Raw genomic sequence first — 22,017 nt, forward strand, 5'->3', positions numbered from 1 at the left:
GGGGCAACGTCTCTTCATTACAATGCTCTTGAATACCGCGTGTGTAGCTTCAAGCTAGTTTCAGTTCATGACACACGCTGACTAACGCCGTCACCATTCCACTTTGTCAGAACCTTTTGTATGTGTTTCTGCCTGTCAGCTGACTCGCCCCTTAGAGCTGAAATAATTTGGAGTCGTCCCCAAGCAAGCCCCGGTGATATGTCCCCGTGGTGCTCCAGAAGCCCTTCTGGTGGTCTTACAGACAGGAAGCAGTGTAATGTTGCTCACAGATAAAGAGCCTGTCACTCACAGCTGATTGAGTTCAAGCAGCTCAACGTCCAATGGGAGTCTAGCTCTTGTTCTTCTACTAACTCACCACATAGACTTATAGACGCAAAATTGTGAGTGTCAACAATCAGGTGACGTCTGTCACTGTGTCTCTTCAAGTCGCCGTATATTGTTGCTAATTCAAGTGGAAGCTCACATTTTGTCTTTTGACGCGTTAACGTTAATGAACCTCACTTTGAGCTCCACAACTAGAGGCTGCTGACCTTTAGGAGCCGATGTCAGCAACTGGAAGTCTGTGCGGATGCTTGAGTGTGTAATTTGTGTGTTTTTTTTTGTTTGTGTGCGTGTGTGCGCGCCATTTCCAGGGATCTACAGGTACGACTAGAGCAGGAGCAAAGTGATGACCACATAACTTTCCTCCAGAAGGTCTTATCTTTGTCCATGTGATGTCAGATGAAACAAAAATGTAGCTGTTTGGCCACAATACCCAGCAATATGTTTGGAGGAGAAAAGGTGAGGCCTTTAAGTTAAAAGTTAAAGTTAAAGTACCAATGATTGTCACACACACACTAGGTGTGGCGAAATTATTCTCTGCATTTGACCCATCACCCTTGATCACCCCCTGGGAGGTGAGGGGAGCAGTGGGCAGCAGAGGTGGCCGCGCCCGGGAATCATTTTTGGTGATTTAACCCCCAATTCCAACCCTTGATACTGAGTGCCAAGCAGGGAGGTAATGGGTCCCATTTTTATAGTCTTTGGTATGACTCGGCCGGGGTTTGAACCCACAACCTACCGATCTCAGGGCGGACACTCTAACCACTAGGCCACTGAACACCAATCCTACCGTCAAGCATGGCAGTGGTAATATGCTCTGGGCCTGTTTTGCTGCCAATGGAACTGGTGCTTTACAGAGAGTAAATGGGACAATGAAAAAGGAAAATGATCTCCAAATTCTTCAGGACAACCTAAAATCCTCAGCCCGGAGGTTGGGTCTTGGGCGCAGTTGGTTGTTCCAACAGGACAATGACCCCAAACACACATCAAAAGTGGTAAAGGAATGGCTAAATCAGGCTAGAATTAAGGTTTTAGAATGGCCTTCCCAAAGTCCTGACTTAAACGTGTGGACAGTGCTGAAGAAACAAGTCCATGTCAGAAAACCAACACATTTAGCTGAACTGCACCAATTTTGTCAAGAAGAGTGGTCAAAAATTCAACCAGAAGCTTGCCAGATGCTTGTGGATGGCTACCAAAAGCGCCTTATTGCAGTGAAACTTGCCAAGGGACATGTAACCAAATATTAACATTGCTGTATGTATACTTTTGACTCAGCAGATTTGGTCACATTTTCAATCGACCCATAATAAGTTCATAAAAGAACCAAACTTCATGAATGTTTTTTGTGACCAACAAGTATGTGCTCCAATCACAAAAAAATAAGAGTTGTAGAAATTATTGGAAACTCAAGACAGCCATGACATTATGTTCTTTACAAGTGTATGCAAACTTTTGATCGCGACTGTATATATCCTATATGTAGTAACAGACACATTCCTAATAACATGCAATATTTATGTATGTTGCTCATTTTAGGCATGTGGCGGCGTATTCATTTCACACACGCATCACAACGTTCGCTATTTCCTTCAACTACAGCCATTCTACTACTCATGGCAGACTTTGTGAGAGAGACTAGTTTGGGACAAATGATGATCTAGATTAGAACCTTACATTTATGCAACACATTTTAGAAGCTGTGCGCTAAACAGTTTAAGCTTTAGTGAAACACTAAGCATAATGCAGACGTATTGCTAAGTGCTGAACAAAATATACAAACTACAAACATAATTCAAAAATCACTTACTGTACAATGTCTGCTCTCTCTATGGTGCCAACTGATGGGATGTTAATATATTCCTGTTTAAATGAAGAATTAATCATAATCCTCACGAAGAGTTTATAGAAGAGGTGCCTCAAATGAGCGTCTTTTCGTGTCTTTCTCGCCATCTCCGGGTATGAGTTGGATGTCAAAGTTGACCAACTTCTCGATTTATGGCAACAACTTTCTACTACATAGGTGAGAGGCATGATTTTATTATTTAGAATTAACTTTTACCAACTCAGAAGCTATACAGTAGCAGCTCAGTATATCAATAGCTGCGTAAGGTAGTTAGCTCTATGATCACGATGCCGCTAGAAGTAGTTTATCTGCGTTAGCGCAATAACAAAGGTACAATATTGCTAATATTTGGTTAATATTTAGGTCACAAGATGTAAATGGAGCATTGTTGGCGGGTTTAGGATGTTTTTTTGAGGGCTTTATGGGCGGAATACGGCACTCCCATTATCTGCATTGTTAGCCACCTCGTACTTGCCGTACTTTATGAATTAGAATGCATAAAAAAAGACGTGTTCTAGTTTTACATAGGGATTGTAAATGATAGGAAAAAATTCCAAAACAAGTGCAGTTCCCCTTTACTTTGCACTATAAGGCGCACCTAAAAACCTCCAATTTTCTCAAAAGCTGAAGTGCGCCTTATAATTCGGTGCGCCTTATATATGGACCAATATTGAGCCACAACCAACCTAAACTTCATTTTCATAAAGTTTAGGTCTCGCAACTACGGTAAGCAGCCGCCAACTTATTTTTCCCCCGTAGAAGAAAACGTTTTTCTTCTATGGTAAGTAACCGCCGACTTCATTTTCCTCCGTAGAAGAAGAAGCGCTTCTTCTTCTACGGTAAGCAGCCGCCGACTTCATTTTCCCTCGTAGAAGAAGAAGCGCTTCCAACCCAAAAATGGCTCCTATTAAGAGACACGCTTACGACGCAGAGTTTAAACTTAAGACGATCAGTCACGCAGTAGAACACGGGAATAGAGCAGCAGCGAGAGAATTTAACATAAACGGATCAATGGTGTTTAATTCGGACACTGAAGAAGAAGAATTTGAGGGTTTCGTGGGTGAGGAATAACTTCATAAAGTGACCTTTACATGTTTATTTTGTGTGTTGTGTTGTATGACATTAACGTTTGAGCAGCGTTGAGTTATTGATATATTGTTATTGCTCTGCACTATTTCGAGTGTTATTATATTGTGATTGCACTAACGTTTGATTTACCGTAACAGTATCACTGTTTTTTACGTGTTTATTGAATCAGGGAAAAGTTCCCCTCCACTATGTGATATAAATGCTGCACTACATGTTATACCTTGCTGTTGTTAAAAGATAAACAAAACACCACGTCACTGACTTTACCTCGGGGAAAATAATAAAACAGCTGTTTATTCATTTTGGGAGTGAGCAGAGTTGTCAGAACGCTGGTTTGTAATCTATTAATAAAGTTTGACTGACCTATCTGACTGTTTTGTTGACATTCCCTTTAGCGCAGCTCCATCTAATGGATGCATAGGAGCGCTTTATAATCCGGTGCGCCTTATATATGAAAAAAGTTTTGAAATATGCCATTCATTGAAGGTGCGCCTTTTAATCCGGTGCGCCTTATAGTGCGGAAAATACGGTAATCTCTCTCCACATCGCGCTTTTAAGTTTAAGGTTTCAGTCGATTACAGTTTTTGTTCTAAGCATATACTACTCTTTTTTTTTTTTTGCCTAAATTAGGCATAAAATGTCTAAATGAACTAAAACTATCAATAAAGTAGTAGTATTGGCAACGTGATGAGACCAAACCAATTAGATCCTCAGGCAGATTACTATTAGGACTAAAAGAGTGTAAAGATGTAGGTGTTAGTCCTTGTTATAAGACATATTTAGAAAGCTGTAAACAGTTGTTTATGCTCAAACCTTGAATATATCCGATATATAATGAATAATTCAGACTAGGCGGGAATTCAATAACCACGGTCAAGCCCAGAACCTATTAACAGCAATAAACTAGTGTTCACTGTAGACTGTTAACTTGAACACGCTAACACACGCCTGCTTTCTAACATAACTGAGTGGCCTAGTGGTTAGAGTGTCCGCCCTGAGATCGGTAGGTTGTGAGTTCAAACCCCGGCCGAGTCATACCAAAGACTATAAAAAAATGGGACCCATTACCTCCCTGCTTGGCACTCAGCATCAAGGGTTGGAATTGGGGGTTAAATCACCAAAATGATTCCCGGGCGCGGCCACCGCTGCTGCCCACTGCTCCCCTCACCTCCCAGGGGGTGATCAAGGGTGATGGGTCAAATGCAGAGAATAATCTCGCCACACCTAGTGTGTGTGTGACAATCATTGGTACTTTAACTTTAACTTTAACTTTCTAACATAACACTTTTATCCCAGTTAAACTTTGATAAAAGTGATGCTTTTATGTGCTGCAATAGTGTAGTTGACTGTCAAGTATGACACATACAGTATAGACTTAGACTTCCTTTTTATTGTCGTTCAAATTTGAACTTTACATTATGTGCAGGATAAAAGAGCAATAAGGTGCAGATATAAATAAATAGATTACTGTACAGATAAATATATTGCACTATATGTTCATATTTGTAAATATATGTTCATGTAAATATATGTTCATGTGTAAATGGACACGTGTTTGGCTGCACAAACGTCGTCCCGAGGTTAGTGGTGTTTCACAGCAGGTGGCCTGTCAGGCTGGAGGTCAGGGCGCCATGTGGGCCAGAATAGAGCAGAGGGGCATTCCCCAAACCTGCTGAATGTGACACTGAGAGGCTGGCAGCAAAGTGATCAGACGCGCGTTCACAAAGTCAACAGAAAGAGAACAGAGCTAGGGAGCGGGGCTACATGTTACTGCTGGAATCAGGAACAGTTGTGTGTTGAGTGTGTGCCTGTGTGAGTTTGTGTAAGTGCGTGTGTGCGTACGTGTGTGTGCTTCAGAGAGACATGCTTAGTTGCATAACAGTCAAACGGGTCTCCCTGTGGCTTAGGGGTTACAGTGGTCCCTCTCATTCCACAGCGTCACTAAAGCAAGCAAACAAACAATTACTTTTTTCTTCTTTGTGCTTCCACACCTCATCCATCAGCACATCTTCATGTTTGCTTACCTGCTATAAGGACATTTTATACATTATATATAATATATCGAATAACATGTCAAATAACATATAACAAGATATATCAGGTATGTCATAATATATGTAATATATACAGCATAAAAATCTAGAGCTAGTAATGGCTTCTTCCTGCGAAGATATTTGGATTGCGTCAGAGGGAGTTTTAGTCCATTTCCTGTCTGATTTCCTCTAATCCTGCCCTATATTGACCAGCATGGGAATAGAATCTTCCCAAATGTTCCCACACAGCTGGAAGCAAAAAATTGTCCGAAATGTCTTTGCTATAATGAAGAATGAGGTCTCGATCCAGTCCAACATCTCATTGTCACTCTGTCCCAATACTTTTGTCCGTGATAAAGGCTTTTTGGGGGGCAGAGCTTTTACAGGCAGACCAATTCCATTATGAAATATTCATGGTGTAAAGATAAATACAGGAAATGAATATGATTAGCAAGGACAAATTGATGGTGAAATTACTTCAGAGATGTTTCTTTGAATTCATCATCAGCAATCTTTGAGTTATAGAGACCACCTTGATGACATCACTATAGCGACTCATGCCAACAGATTAGCCATCTGGGCGCAATCATGATGGCATCAATGTTTATGTAAGCACTGCTCTCGCACACGATGACGTCTATGGCGGCGACACGTCCACAGCAACCTAGACCACATTCAATGAATCCTTACTGTGAGCTTTACTCCCCCCTTCTATGGTTATCATCACACTCTTTTTACCTCTGCGAGGATATTATGTATTCGCCAAGGTCTGTTTGACAGTTAGTTCGCTATTTAGCAACATAACTCAAAAGGTTATGGGCAGATTTTGATTAATCTTTTTAGAAATGTCAGAAAGGGGATAATTGAGTAGTTTTTGAGGATGATCCAGATGATTTCTACTATGTTACCTTGTGTTTATGTTTCTAGCCTCTACACTACTCTGTGTGTGTGTGTATGCTAGCCTCCCCACCTTCACCCACAGAGACAAAGAGCATGAATGACAGACAAGAGGATTCACTCCGATTCAAGGAGTGAACCCTCTTGCAGCATGATTGGAAGCTACAGATGAATAAAACAAACACGCGGAGTGATTTTCTTCTTCCTTTCTGTGGTGTCGTTGTAAATAAACAAATGAAAAAGCACAGCGGCAGTCTGTTCTCCTGATGTTTTTTTTCTTCATATTTGTCCTTAAATTGTTGGTGGATTTCCAGATCAAACTTCCTGGTTGCTTTGTATTGTTGGCTTCATCTGGCATACGTCATTCCAAATGTCAACTTATTTGTTAGCAACTGGATTCTAAAATGTATTGTGAATAATAAAACATTATTTATAACTAGACAAGAACATTTGTATAGAAATTGTGTTTGTATCCTGGAGAGTTTAAATTAACTGAAATGTGGAAATCCAGGAAAACCTGGACTGTTTAGATTGTGTAATGTGGATACCCTGATTGATTTTTTTGTTGTTGTTTTGGTGTTGGAATGCATTACGAAAAAGTTCTTAAGATCAGATTGTGTTGCGTAAAATGTAGAATTATGGGGGAGAAAAAACTTGTTTGTTCGAAGGTCCGAATGAGCCAAATGTTTTCATGTTGGAAAAGTTTGGAATGTTGAAGAAATTGAGTACTTTTTTGGTCCCTTCATTTTCAATTGAAATTTAGCCACAGAAAATGTGGAAATGGTCCGAGTTTTGAGCTGTTGGCCTCACAGTCGGGGGCTAAGGGTCGGAATCTCCGTTTGGAATCTGCATGTTTGGTTTTCTCCGGATACTCTGACTTCCTCCCACATTCCTTAAACATGTTATGTTCATTGTATGGTGTAAATTGTCCATAGGTGGGAATGATTGTGTGTGTGCGCATGTGTTTGTGTGCGCCTGCGTGTTTGTGTGAAAGTGGAAGAAAGAGAGGAAAAGCTGGTCCCTGCAAAGGTGCCTTGAGCGTCGGCTGGGTGCATCTCCCCCCATCAGGGCCCCACCATCTATTTCTGGCTCTGCGTCATGCCTGGGCTTTACTCCTGTGGCAAGAGGAGTGTTTCTCTAGGGCTCCCACTCTTCCACACACACACACACACACACACACACACACACACACACACACACACACACACACACACACACACACACACACACACACACACACACACACACACACAGACAGCCTGGTGAAGCACAAGTAAACACACACAGAGCTGGATGGATGGATTATGGTCCTGATGAGGTGAACCTGTGAGTGTGTGTAAGAAAAGAGAGGAAGTGTGATGGCAGGTAGGCACATCTGTTACCATGGTGATTGAAGAAAATTAAGGTATAGTCAGATTAGTCTATGTACTGTAATATGTGTGTGTGTTGTGAGTAAGCAAAGGGGCGGGGGGATGTCCTGGTGTGCCGTTGTTGTGGTGACGCAGCAGCCGTCAGTGACAGTGTTTGACAGTCTCTCTCAACTCAATCATTCAACACACACACACACAGACTCACACACATGGTGAGACAGACAAGCAGACAGACAGGCGGTCTGTACTTCAACAGCAGCGTAGGAAGTTCTTTTGGGCCGCCAAGTGTATTTAACCATTTTTCCATTCACAAATTCTCAGACGGTGAAGTGTGTTTCTTTGGCCTTAATGTGCACGTGTGTGTGTGTGTGTGTGTGTGTGTGTGTGTGTGTGTGTGTGTGTGTGTGTGTGTGTGTGTGTGTGTGTGTGTGTGTGTGTGTGTGTGTGTGTGTGTGTGTGTGTGTGTGTGTGTGTGTGTGTGTGTGTGTGTGCGCTCTTGTATTTATACCCTTCTTGAGACATCAAAACAAAAAATTCAAGAAAAAAATAATTAACTAAAACCTTATCTTTTTTATATTTGCATAGTTTGTATATAATGTTAATATTGTAAATATAAATCTTTATATATTTAGAAAGGGTTGTCCTAAAGAGGTAGGCATGTTTCGGAGGTCTCAAGAAGGTAACAAATACAAGAAAGTGTGTGGGTTTATTCTTGTTTTTCTACCCTTCTTGAGACATCAACAAAGAAAAGTACCTTCCATATGAGGACCGGTGAACAAGTTAAGACCGAAATCATGGTCCCAATACGGAAAACCATTGCATCTAATAGAGTGTCTCATTTGCACCCATGGTGGTGAAATTTATCAAAATTAAGGTGGTCCAAAAATGAGGGATTTTTCAAATTGACTGTGTGTCGGTTTTTAAAGTGCTGCCCCTCTAGTCAACATATGAAATAACAAGTGTGTGTCAAAATTTGAAGTGCTCCGCCTCTGGCCAACATACAGTATGTAATAGCAAGCGTGTGTAAGAAATTGAAATACACCCCCTTTGGCCAAAATTAATAAAATAAATATGTAATAACTTGAAGTAAATAATAAAGATTAAAAAACAATTACAAACAAAAAATAAAAAATTAACTAAGAGCTTACCTTTTTTATATTTGCACAGTTTTTATATATTTTTAATGTTGTAAACACAAATCTTTATATATCTAGAAAGGGTGGGCCTAAAGAGGTAGGCATTTTTCGGAGGTCTCAAGAAGGTAAGAAATACAAGAGTGTGTGTGTGTGTGTGTGTGTGTGTGTGTGTGTGTGTGTGTGTGTGTGTGTGTGTGTGTGTGTGTGTGTGTGTGTGTGTGTGTGTGTGTGTGTGTGTGTGTGTGTGTGTGTGTGTGCGTACATGGAGCTGTGGACTAGGACGAGTAGGCCTGGTGAGTGTGATGTCTCCTTCATTAGCTTCTCTGCATTCACTGCTTTGATTTCTGACAGTCAACATAGTGAAATAGCATCTATGGTAAAGCTTCTATCTTAAAGTGTGAGATGTTTTTCTGCTTGGTAAGTGTCACACAAGTGTAAAAAGAAGTGAAGCGGTACTATAAAATGTTTATTTTGCCTACAAGTATGGTGGCTGGAGTCCCCTTACATCACGTCACTTCACGTCTATAATCTTCTTCTCTTCTCACTTTCTTGTTGTTTTAACACACCTTGTTGATGCTGACCATTCTATTGTCATGCAGAAATAACAAAAACATAGAAAAACATTCAGAGAATTCGTCGTCATTAAACTTGTTTTTGGTCTTAGAATTCCAACTGCATCTTACAGTAAAAATACAGATACATTCAAATAAATATAAATGATAAACTAAGAAAACTAATTACAAACCCCGTTTCCATAAGAGTTGGGAAATTGTGTTAGATGTAAATGTAAACGGAATACAATGATTTGCAAATCATTTTCAACCCATATTCAGTTGAATATGCTACAAAGACAACATATTTGATGGTCAAACTGATAAACTTTTTTTTTTTTTTGCAAATAATCATTAACTTTAGAATTTGATACCAGCAACACGTGACAAAGAAGTTGGGATAGGTGGCAATAAATACTGATAAAGTTGAGGAATGCTCATCAAACACTTATTTGGAACATCCCACAGGTGTGCAGGCTAATTGGGAACAGGTGGGTGCCATGATTGGGTATAAAAACAGCTTCCCAAAAAATGCTCAGTCTTTCACAAGAAATGATGGGGCGAGGTACACCTCTTTGTCCACAACTGCGTGAGCAAATAGTCAAACAGTTTAAGAACAACGTTTCTCAAAGTGCAATTGCAAGAAATTTAGGGATTTCAACATCTACGGTCCATAATATCATCAAAAGGTTCAGAGAATCTGGAGAAATCACTCCACGTAAGCGGCATGGCCGGAAACCAACATTGAATGACCGTGACCTTCGATCCCTCAGACAGCACTGTATCAAAAACCGACATCAATCTCTAAAGGATATCACCACATGGGCTCAGGAACACTTCAGAAAACCACTGTCACTAAATACAGTTTGTTGCTACATCTGTAAGTGCAAGTTAAAGCTCTACTATGCAAAGCGAAAGCCATTTATCAACAACATCCAGAAACGCCGCCGGCTTCTCTGGGCCCAAGATCATCTAAGATGGACTCATGCAAAGTGGAAAAGTGTTCTGTGGTCTGACGAGTCCACATTTCAAATTGTTTTTGGAAATATTCGACATTGTGTCATCCGGACCAAAGGAGAAGCGAACCATCCAGACTGTTATCGATGCAAAGATCAAAAGCCAGCATCTGTGATGGTATGGGGGTGCATTATTGCCTAAGGCATGGGTAATTTACACATCTGTGAAGGCACCATTAATGCTGAAAGGTACATACAGGTTTTGGAACAACATATGCTGCCATCTAAGCGCCGTCTTTTTCATGGACGCCCCTGCTTATTTCAGCAAGACAATGCCAAGCCACATTCAGCACGTGTTACAATAGCGTGGCTTCATAAAAAAAGAGTGCGGGTACTTTCTTGGGCCGCCTGCTGTCCAGACCTGTCTCCCATCGAAAATGTGTGGCGCATTATGAAGCGTAAAATACGACAGCGGAGACCCCGGACTGTTGAACGACTGAAGCTCTACATAAAACAAGAATGGGAAAGAATTCCACTTTCAAAGCTTCAACAATTAGTTTCCTCAGTTCCCAATTGTTTATTGAGTGTTGTTAAAAGAAAAGATGATGTAACACAGTAGTGAACATGCCCTTTCCCAACTACTTTGGCACGTGTTGCAGCCATGAAATTCTAAGTTAATTATTATTTGCAAAAAAAAAATAAAGTTTATGAGTTTGAACATCAAACATCTTGTCTTTGTAGTGCATTCAATTGAATATGGGTTGAAAAGGATTTGCAAATCATTGTATTCAGTTTATATTTACATCTAACACAATTTCCCAACTCATATGGAAACGGAGTTTGTACAACATGCTCGTAACACTTCTGACCTACATTTATCTGTGTGTGTCTGCGTGCGTGCGCGTGTGCTGCAGCTTAGCCACAAACTCATGTTACAAAACACACTCCAGCTTCCTTTTCGTATCAGTCTTATACACACACACACGCGCACACGCACACACAGAGGACAGGTGGCCATATCACCTTGACGTCCAGGATTGACGACACATTCCACATTCATTTTTCATGCATGAATCTCACTCTCTCTGCAGGTATAAAGCCATCACACCGTATGTGCTGCCCACCCTGCCAGGGCCGTACACACACACACACACACACACACACACACACACACACACACACACACACACACACACACACACTGCACGAAGTGGCAAGATATCATAGCCTCTGGTAGCCTGGCAAAGAGAGCTTGAGAACGAAGGGTGGACAGATGGAGGGATGAGGGCTATATGGTGCAGGTGATGATGAAGATGGAGAGAAGTCTTATGCTGTGTCTCTAATGGAATACTTATACCAGGGGTCACCAAACTACACACCGGGCCAGCTGCACTCGGGCAGAAGGCAGGTTACACCCTGGACAAGTCGCCATCTTATTGCAGGGCCAACACAGATAAACAGCTAGCATTCACACTCACATTCACACTGTAGGGCCAATTTAGTGTTGCCAATCAGCCTATCCCCAGGTGCATGATTTTGTCCCAAATCTATGTTTGAACTATTCTATTAATATTCACCTGCTTCTTTATGCTGATTTGCAACAGTTTCAGTTAATCCCTTCTCTTCTGCTACTTAGGGACCACTAAATCTATTACTCTCAGTACCAGAAATGACACAATATTTGTTCTTCTTCTCTTCTTATTAATTTTGGAAATGTTTTCTCTTTCCTTCTGCCACATGCATTTATTTGAGGTGGCCCGCCAAGTTAAAGTTAAAGTACCAATGATTGTCACACACACACTAGGTGTGGTGAAATTTGTCCTCTGCATTTGACTCATCCCCTTGTTCACCCCCTGGAAGGTGAGGAGAGCAGTGGGCAGCAGCGGTGCTGCGCCCGGGAATCATTTTTGGTGATTTAACCCCCAATTCCAACCCTTGATGCTGAGTGCCAAGCAGGGAGGTAATGGGTCCCATTTTTATAGTCTTTGGTATGACTCGGGTTTGAACTCACAACCTACCGATCTCAGGGCGGACACTCTAACAACTAGGCCACTGAGTAGGTTCAGGATACATTTAGACCACCCCAAATAGATTTGGCACTAGTTGTTGCCCTCGGTCTTAAACACATTATGATGGGACTGTGTGTGAATGTAGCCTGTTGTTAAAATGCCGTACAGCAGATGGCATTGTAACTTTGCTTCGTAACACACTTCACACGCACACACTTGGTCTACCATAGAATAAGACGACATAGCAGGAGGGATCAGTATTTTTTAGGGGCATATTTTGCAACTTATGTTGGTGTTATTAGACACTTTTGGAGACTCAAACATGACAGTATGTATCCTCTTTTCAACGAGCAGCCACTGCTGCTGTGCCCCCTGTACACAAATGGCATGTGTCTAGGCCAATTATGCAAATAAGAGGATGGCTTCTTCCTTTTTCCTCTCCTCTCTCTCAGGTACCAACCTAACTACCTTGTCCTCCGACCCAAACAAGCAAACACAGCGGTCTGGTGCAGAGAATACGTGGAAACTCAACTGTTGTCTACCAAACTCTCTATGCCTTCCTCCTGCCCGAAGTGTAAAACTAGATGCGGGGAGAGTCCAGTGTGCACGTGCGTGATTGTGCGTGCGTGCATATGTGTGAGTGTGTGCGTGTGAGGTTGGAATGTGGAGGCTCGTAAGTCACCTCTGATTTTCCACTCCCGCAGGGACACATCCCATTATCAGTTTTACACGAAACTAGAAAATTCCTGTGGTCTGTGTGAGAGTTTAAGTCTGCGTTAGCATCAGGTGGTAGGTGGCATGTGTGCGTGCATGTGTGCGTGTAGCTCAGCAGTGAAATAAAACCCAAAGCATCCCTCCCTTCCCCTTCTGTGACCTACTTCTTTAAAATGTTTAACTGAGTCCTGCAGAGAGGAAAATTATGTTTCTGGTGTTTTGTTGAATGGTTGCCATGGTTACATATATAACTTGATGATGTCACGGTGAAAGCAGTACTAGGCTAAGTGTGGTCAGTGTGAATGAAGGTCATGTTACGATGATTACAGGCTATTTCTGCACACTATCATGCGATTGATATGATCTGCTGTGATATTGCTCAATGGAAGCCAACGTTATTGCACGTTATCTGCTCACTTCCTTTTTGCAAATTTCGCTGTGTCGAGCCTTTTTGGCACTTCCTGTTGACTTCCTGTTGTGTTCTCTCGCAGGGTGGCCCCCCGAGCGTCGTAGTCTCCGTCGGGACTCATGCCGAACTGAGCATGTGCAGACCAACAGGTAGGTGGCAACACAGCACAGCATCCCCTGCTGGCTTCCACTGCATGTAAAACAACATGTAGTTTGATACAGTGGTGTTTGTTGATATGTTTCTTAGAGCAACATCTTACGAATGTTATGCTAAGTCACTCCTGTACCTGTGCTGGTTGTGTGTATTGACCTGCATCATTTAGTGTGATGTTGGTGCACGCTGCTGGACAGAGCAGGTTGGTTTGTGCAACGTGGATTTAGAGAGTGTGATGAAGTATTTATGGCTTATAAACACCAGAGTGAAACACAGTGCGCGCTTGTGTCAAGAATGTTCAAGATCATTTTTTTTTTTTTTTATGAGTTTACATGCTGACTTGCTGGTGAAGCTTGGAGCAGCAAAGTGGAGAAACAACAGTCCCTCTTGACACTGCATCGGGAATTATTAGTTATTGCTAATGAGTCAGTTCTTGGGTAGCACGGTGAAACAGGGGTTAGTGCCTGTGCCTCACAATACGAAGGTTCTGGGTTTGATCCTGGGCTCCGGATCTTTCTGTGTGGAGTTTGCATGTTCTCCCCGTGACTGCGTGGGTTCCCTCCGGGTACTCCTGTTTCGTCCCACCTCCAAAGACATGCACCTGGGGATAGGTTGATTGGCAACACTAAATTGGCCCGAGTGTGTAAATGTGAGTGTGAATGTTGTCTGTCTATCTGTGTTGGCCCTGCGATGAGGTGGCGACTTGTCCAGGGTGTATGCCGCCTTCCGCCCAAATGCAGCTGAGATAGGCTCCAGCCCCCCATGTGACCCCGAAAGGGACAAGCGGTAGAAAATGGATGGATGGATTCAGTTCTTTGCACTTTTCTTGATTTTTTTTCCACAATAAAACCTGCTAGTTGTCGTCGCTGCCCGGTCAAGAATTTTGGACCGTGTCTGCTGTGCATCGCACATCGCAAGTGTGGTTTAATTTTGAAGGCCGACAACATCTTACAAGTGTAACTTCCTGTTTCTGCTTGGGATGCTGAATCAGCACACTTTTAATATTGGTGGTGTGTGTGCCATCACTGGCGTTTTTCCACTACCATTGTGTTACAGAAATGTCCCCCCAAGTAAAATGTAGAAATACAGGATCAAGTAATCTTCAAATAATTTTTTTTTTTAACAAAGTGACCTCCCCTTTGCATATTAAATAAATACAATTATCCATCCATCCATCCATCTTCTTCCGCTTATCCGAGGTCGGGTCGCGGGGGCAGCAGCCTAAGCAGGGAAGCCCAGACTTCCCTCTCCCCAGCCACTTCGTCCAGCTCTTCCTGTGGGACCCCGAGGCGTTCCCAGGCCAGCCGGGAGACATAGTCTTCCCAACGTGTCCTGGGTCTTCCCCGCGGCCTCCTACCGGTCGGACGTGCCCTAAACACCTCCCTAGGGAGGCGTTCGGGTGGCATCCTGACCAGATGCCCGAACCACCTCATCTGGCTCCTCTCGATGTGGAGGAGCAGCGGCTTTACTTTGAGCTCCTCCCGGATGGCAGAGCTTCTCACCCTATCTCTAAGGGAGAGCCCCGCCACCCGGCGGAGGAAACTCATTTCGGCCGCTTGTACCCGTGATCTTGTCCTTTCGGTCATAACCCAAAGCTCATGACCATAGGTGAGGATGGGAACGTAGATCGACCGGTAAATTGAGAGCTTTGCCTTCCGGCTCAGCTCCTTCTTCACCACAACGGATCGATACAGCGTCCGCATTACTGAAGACGCCGCACCGATCCGCCTGTCGATCTCACGATCCACTCTTCCCTCACTCGTGAACAAGACTCCGAGGTACTTGAACTCCTCCACTTGGGGCAAGATCTCCTCCCCAACCCGGAGATGGCACTCCACCCTTTTCCGGGCGAGAACCATGGACTCGGACTTGGAGGTGCTGATTCTCATCCCAGTCGCTTCACACTCAGCTGCGAACCGATCCAGTGAGAGCTGAAGATCCTGGACAGATGAAGCCATCAGGACCACATCATCTGCAAAAAGCAGAGACCTAATCCTGCAGCCACCAAACAAGATCCCCTCAACGCCATGACTGCGCCTAGAAATTCTGTCCATAAAAGTTATGAACAGAATCGGTGACAAAGGGCAGCCTTGGCGGAGTCCAACCCTCACTGGAAACGTGTCCGACTTACTACCGGCAATGCGGACCAAGCTCTGGCACTGATCATACAGGGAGCGGACTGCCACAATCAGACAGTCCGATACCCCGTACTCTCTGAGCACTCCCCACAGGACTTCCCGAGGGACACGGTCGAATGCCTTCTCCAAGTCCACAAAACACATGTAGACTGGTTGGGCAAACTCCCATGCACCCTCAAGGACCCTGCCGAGAGTATAGAGCTGGTCCACAGTTCCACGACCAGGACGAAAACCACACTGTTCCTCCTGAATCCGAGGTTCGACTATCCGGCGCAGCCTCCTCTCCAGTACACCTGAATAGACCTTACCGGGAAGGCTGAGGAGTGTGATCCCACGATAGTTAGAACACACCCTCCGGTTCCCCTTCTTAAAGAGAGGAACCACCACCCCGGTCTGCCAATCCAGTGGTACCGCCCCCGATGTCCACGCGATGCTGCAGAGTCTTGTCAACCAAGACAGCCCCACAGCATCCAGAGCCTTAAGGAACTCCGGGCGGATCTCATCTACCCCCGTGGCCTTGCCACCGAGGAGCTTTTTAACTACCTCAGCAACCTCAGCCCCAGAAATAGGAGAGCCCACCACAGACTCCCCAGGCACTGCTTCCTCATAGGAAGACGTGTTGGTGGGATTGAGGAGGTCTTCGAAGTATTCCCTCCACCGATCCACAACATCCGCAGTCGAGGTCAGCAGAACACCATCCCCGCCATACACGGTGTTGATAGTGCACTGCTTTCCCTTCCTGAGGCGGCGGATGGTGGTCCAGAATTGCTTCGAAGCCGTCCGGAAGTCGTTTTCCATGGCCTCACCGAACTCCTCCCGTGTCCGAGTTTTTGCCTCTGCGACCGCTGAAGCCGCACACCGCTTGGCCTGTCGGTACTTGTCCGCTGCCTCAGGAGTCCTATGAGCCAAAAGAACCCGATAGGACTCCTTCTTCAGCTTGACGGCATCCCTCACCGCCGGTGTCCACCAACGGGTTCTAGGATTACCGCCACGACAAGCACCAACAAATACAAATACAATTAAAAACTGGAAAATAACATTTGTTCTCAGCCCCTACTTACTATGAAATATAATTATTTGAGTGTTTCAGAAATGTTATATTTCTACAAGGGTTGTACGGTATACCGGTATTAGTATAGTACCACGATACTAATGAATCATATTCGGTACGATACCCCCTCTGAAAACTACCGGTCAAAAATACATTTTCTACCACTTGTCCTTAATAATTTTGACCAAATAGAATGATAAATGACACAATATTTTACTGCATATGTCAGCAGACTAAATTTGGAGCCTTTGTTTGCTTACTTACTACTAAAAGACAAGTTGTTTTGCATGTTCACTATTTTATTTAAGGACAAACTTGCAATAAGAAACATATGTTTGATGTACCGTAAGATTTTTTGTTAAAATAAAGCCAATAATGCAATTTTTTGTGGTCCCCTTTATTTAGAAAAGTACCGAAAAGTCTCGAAATATTTTTGGTACCTTTACCAAAATATTGGTATCAGGACAACACTAATTTCTACTAGTACTGTTAAATGATTACCATATTTTACAGACCATAGAGCACACCAGTATATAAGCCCGCCGACTAAATGTTAGAAGAAAAAAAAATTTTCCGATATATTAGCCACACCAGACTATAAACCGCAGATGTATATGTTGTGAAATGAGTTATTTACACAGAAAGATTAATTGTTTCCAAGCGGTGTTTGTAAAACGGCAGCAAAACAGCTGATCAAACAAAACAGAAGTCATCGTCATGGACCCACGAGCTGCGGGAGCTACATCTCCAATCAGCTAAACAGACTCAACGGTGACGTTTTGGTGAATTTACGAAACTGAAACAATACAAGAAGAATGCCATTGTAAGTTAATAATATTAACAAAAACACTCATACACGTGTTAGCGTATTAGCTAATGCTAACGACACTAACTTCATTAAATTACGATAGCTCGTACAAATGGCCCTTTTCCACCAAAAGTTTGGTTCCTGAAACCTCTAGTTCCTGTAGAAGTGTGTGGTTGGTGTTCCCACCGTACTTCACAGTTCAGGGTAGTTTTTACAAATCAGGCTGATGACAAATGGAGGAGTGGTTTACTATATTTCTACACTGATACCATGTAAATAAATATAATATATATTTATTTAATATAACAATAAACTTTTTCTTTTAAAAACGTAACAAAACAAATTATACATATACAGTAAGGTGAAATAACTGAAAACACGTTTTATATTCTAGTTTCTTCAAAATAGCCACCCTTTGCTCTGATTACTGCTTTGCACACTCTTGGTATTCTCTCGATGAGCTTCATGAGGTAGTCACCTGAAATGGTTTTTACTGTGTCATAGTTTTGATGTTTTCAGTGACAATCTACAAGGTAAATAGTCATGAGAATAAAAAAAACGCATTGAAATGAGAAGGTGTGCCCAAACTTTTGGCCTGTACTGTATATACAGTGTCTATATATATATGCGTATATATATATATATATATGTGCGTGTATATATATATATATACATATATATATATATATATATATATATATATATATATATATATATATGTATATGTATATGTATATGTATGTGTGTGTGTGTATATACAGGTAAAAGCCAGTAAATTAGAATATTTTGAAAAACTTGATTTATTTCAGTAATTGCATTCAAAAGGTGTAACTTGTACATTATATTTATTCATTGCACACAGACTGATGCATTCAAATGTTTATTTCATTTAATTTTGATGATTTGAAGTGGCAACAAATGAAAATCAAAAATTCCGTGTGTCACAAAATTAGAATATTACTTAAGGCTAATACAAAAAAGGGATTTTTAGAAATGTTGGCCAACTGAAAAGTATGAAAATGAAAAATATAAGCATGTGCAATACTCAATACTTGGTTGGAGCTCCTTTTGCCTCAATTACTGCGTTAATGCGGCGTGGCATGGAGTCGATGAGTTTCTGGCACTGCTCAGGTGTTATGAGAGCCCAGGTTGCTCTGATAGTGGCCTTCAACTCTTCTGCGTTTTTGGGTCTGGCATTCTGCATCTTCCTTTTCACAATACCCCACAGATTTTCTATGGGGCTAAGGTCAGGGGAGTTGGCGGGCCAATTTAGAACAGAAATACCATGGTCCGTAAACCAGGCACGGGTAGATTTTGCGCTGTGTGCAGGCGCCAAGTCCTGTTGGAACTTGAAATCTCCATCTCCATAGAGCAGGTCAGCAGCAGGAAGCATGAAGTGCTCTAAAACTTGCTGGTAGACGGCTGCGTTGACCCTGGATCTCAGGAAACAGAGTGGACCGACACCAGCAGATGACATGGCACCCCAAACCATCACTGATGGTGGAAACTTTACACTAGACTTCAGGCAACGTGGATCCTGTGCCTCTCCTGTCTTCCTCCAGACTCTGGGACCTCGATTTCCAAAGGAAATGCAAAATTTGCATGGTTGGGTGATGGTTTGGGGTGCCATGTCATCTGCTGGTGTCGGTCCACTCTGTTTCCTGAGATCCAGGGTCAACGCAGCCGTCTACCAGCAAGTTTTAGAGCACTTCATGCTTCCTGCTGCTGACCTGCTCTATGGAGATGGAGATTTCAAGTTCCAACAGGACTTGGCGCCTGCACACAGCGCAAAATCTACCCGTGCCTGGTTTACGGACCATGGTATTTCTGTTCTAAATTGGCCCGCCAACTCCCCTGACCTTAGCCCCATAGAAAATCTGTGGGGTATTGTGAAAAGGAAGATGCAGAATGCCAGACCCAAAAACGCAGAAGAGTTGAAGGCCACTATCAGAGCAACCTGGGCTCTCATAACACCTGAGCAGTGCCAGAAACTCATCGACTCCATGCCACGCCGCATTAACGCAGTAATTGAGGCAAAAGGAGCTCCAACCAAGTATTGAGTATTGTACATGCTCATATTTTTCATTTTCATACTTTTCAGTTGGCCAACATTTCTAAAAATCCCTTTTTTGTATTAGCCTTAAGTAATATTCTAATTTTGTGACACACAGAATTTTGGATTTTCATTTGTTGCCAATTCAAATCATCAAAATTAAATGAAATAAACATTTGAATGCATCAGTCTGTGTGCAATGAATAAATATAATGTACAAGTTACACCTTTTGAATGCAATTACTGAAATAAATCAAGTTTTTCAAAATATTCTAATTTACTGGCTTTTACCTGTGTGTGTATACATATATATGTATATATATATATATATATATATATATATATATATATATATATATATATATATATATATATATATATATATATATATATATATATATATATATTTGATGCAGGGGTATGTCTTGATTTGGTTTTTGGCTAAGACCAGGGCTCTTGGGCTTGAAAAGGTTGGTGACCACTGCCCTAAGATATTATTCTCTCTGATAAAATGTGGAATATACCACAAGTCACAAGGTACATGGGAAGTTACATCATTCACTTCCTCTGCGGGTCATAAGAAGAACAAAAGCAAGTTCACTCATGTATTTTATGCAAATTCCGTCATATTTAAACTGTGACTGGTGGGTTAAAATCTCGGCACAGTCCTGTCACCCAAACAATCTTTATAATATTATATGGATATTAGGAAGCTTGTACTAAAATAAAATTGCCTGAAATATAACAATTTGAAGTTTGAATAATTGAATACATGTATAATCCTTTATTGTCAATGTCTTGGTATATTTGATTGGGTGGAATGATCCATAAGTTCCGGACCCATTTGAAGAGGTTGATGACGACATCATAACACACAAAGGCTGCCAGTTCAAAGGATCCTTCTAATGCGGCCCTCAAATGTTGCCTTCTTTTCCTGATTTTTTTTTCTGTGGACCATCTCTTACTTCTAAACCTTCTAGCAGCAAGAGAGGACAGTATTGAATGTGGCCATAATCAGAGATGGAACTAAAGTCAGCTGGAAGGCAAACATTTACGCCAGCTCAGTTACTGTAGATGCCTAGAAATTTGCTGCTCCTGGCATTTTTGTTAATTTGAAATCAGCCGCAATGGTTCAGAGGCCATGGTAAGAATTTAAACATCAGTGAATGATACTTGCACACATTCGACACACATAAGATGTGTGGCAAGCTCTTGTTATTGTTAACGCTGTGCAACACACACAAACACACACACCCACACACACACACACACAGAGAAGTGATGGCTTTAGCAGTATTTTGCGTGCCAAATTTATGAAATGATTTATCTTTCGACATGACTTCTCTCTGCTCTATTCCAGCCAAACTCTGGAAAAAAGCTTTGAGAAGCTCATTCGCATCCATGCTTTGTCAGCCTGTGTATTGATGCAGATGTTCTGCCTGGTCCAGATGTGCTGCAACGCTCAACAGCAGTTGTCATCAACGTGCCGCAAGCTCCCAAACATGGCAGATTTACAACTTCAAGTGAAAGTAAATAGCTTGGCAATCGTTCCCGTGCGTCTTTGCAAGCTTAAAGGGGAACTGCACTTTTTTGGGAATTTTGCCTATCATTCACAATCCTTATATAAGACAAACACACATGTTTTTTTTAATGCACTCTAAGTACACTGAACAAAAATATAAACGCAACACTTTTGTTTTTGCTCACATTTTTCATGAGTTGAACTCAAAGCTCTAAAAGTTATACTATATACTAGGGCTGTCAAACGATTAAAATATTTAATCACGATTAGTCGAATTTCGTTTGAAATTAACTCAAATATGTATACTTTTTTGTCATTACTAAGTGTACCCTATACAGATAATTTTAAAGTTTTTAATACAATTACTGGATAACTAATTTGCTTTAATTAAATGTTTTTAAACATGCTTTTTGAAACAGCTCAACACGAAAAGGATATGAACACATTTTTAAAGAGAACAAAGAAATACTTCCAGTGCGTTGGTGTCTTGCTAGATTTTCTTTTTTGTAGGAATACAGAATTGGTAATACTGCTTTAGGCGCACTCGCATTAAGAGGAGAAGAGCTACACTTCCATGTTTAGATAACAGTTTCACGCATTAGTACCACAAAATGTGGATTGTTACAATCATGCTTTGATTGTCAAAGATGTTAGGTGATATTTTTCCTACATGAATAAATGTTTCTGATATTCTGTACTTTACATGTTGTACAAGTTAGTAGTAGTAGTAGTTCATTTTGGACATGTTAAAAACAAAGCAAAATAATCAAAAAAGGAAATATTCTTGATAACATTACAGTAAGGTACAGAAATGTAAACAAATATTTCACAACGAAAACACATTCAAAATGAAAACAATACATAATGGTTAGGAATAAGTGAAACTTTTTTACTGCCACCCCTTATTTTATAAGTCAAATAACTAGCTTTCTTATCATCATTATTATTGTATACTGTATTGGCC

At 41.8% G+C, this 22,017-nt stretch overlaps 1 protein-coding gene across 5 annotated transcripts in view; it reads left to right on the forward strand.

The window, feature by feature from the left end:
* The window catches only part of hivep2a (HIVEP zinc finger 2a), a 125,110-nt gene that overhangs the window by 41,654 nt on the left and 61,439 nt on the right, over positions 1–22,017 (forward strand). For all 5 annotated transcript variants that reach the window (XR_012049305.1, XR_012049306.1, XM_072912212.1 and 2 more), the window contains exon 3: positions 13,411–13,477. The gene's annotated coding sequence lies outside the window, so the exon portion shown is untranslated. The remainder of the gene's footprint in view (positions 1–13,410; positions 13,478–22,017) is intronic.

This window comes from Nerophis lumbriciformis, linkage group LG34, assembly GCF_033978685.3.
Source record: "Nerophis lumbriciformis linkage group LG34, RoL_Nlum_v2.1, whole genome shotgun sequence".
Classification (NCBI taxonomy): Eukaryota; Metazoa; Chordata; class Actinopteri; order Syngnathiformes; family Syngnathidae; genus Nerophis; species Nerophis lumbriciformis.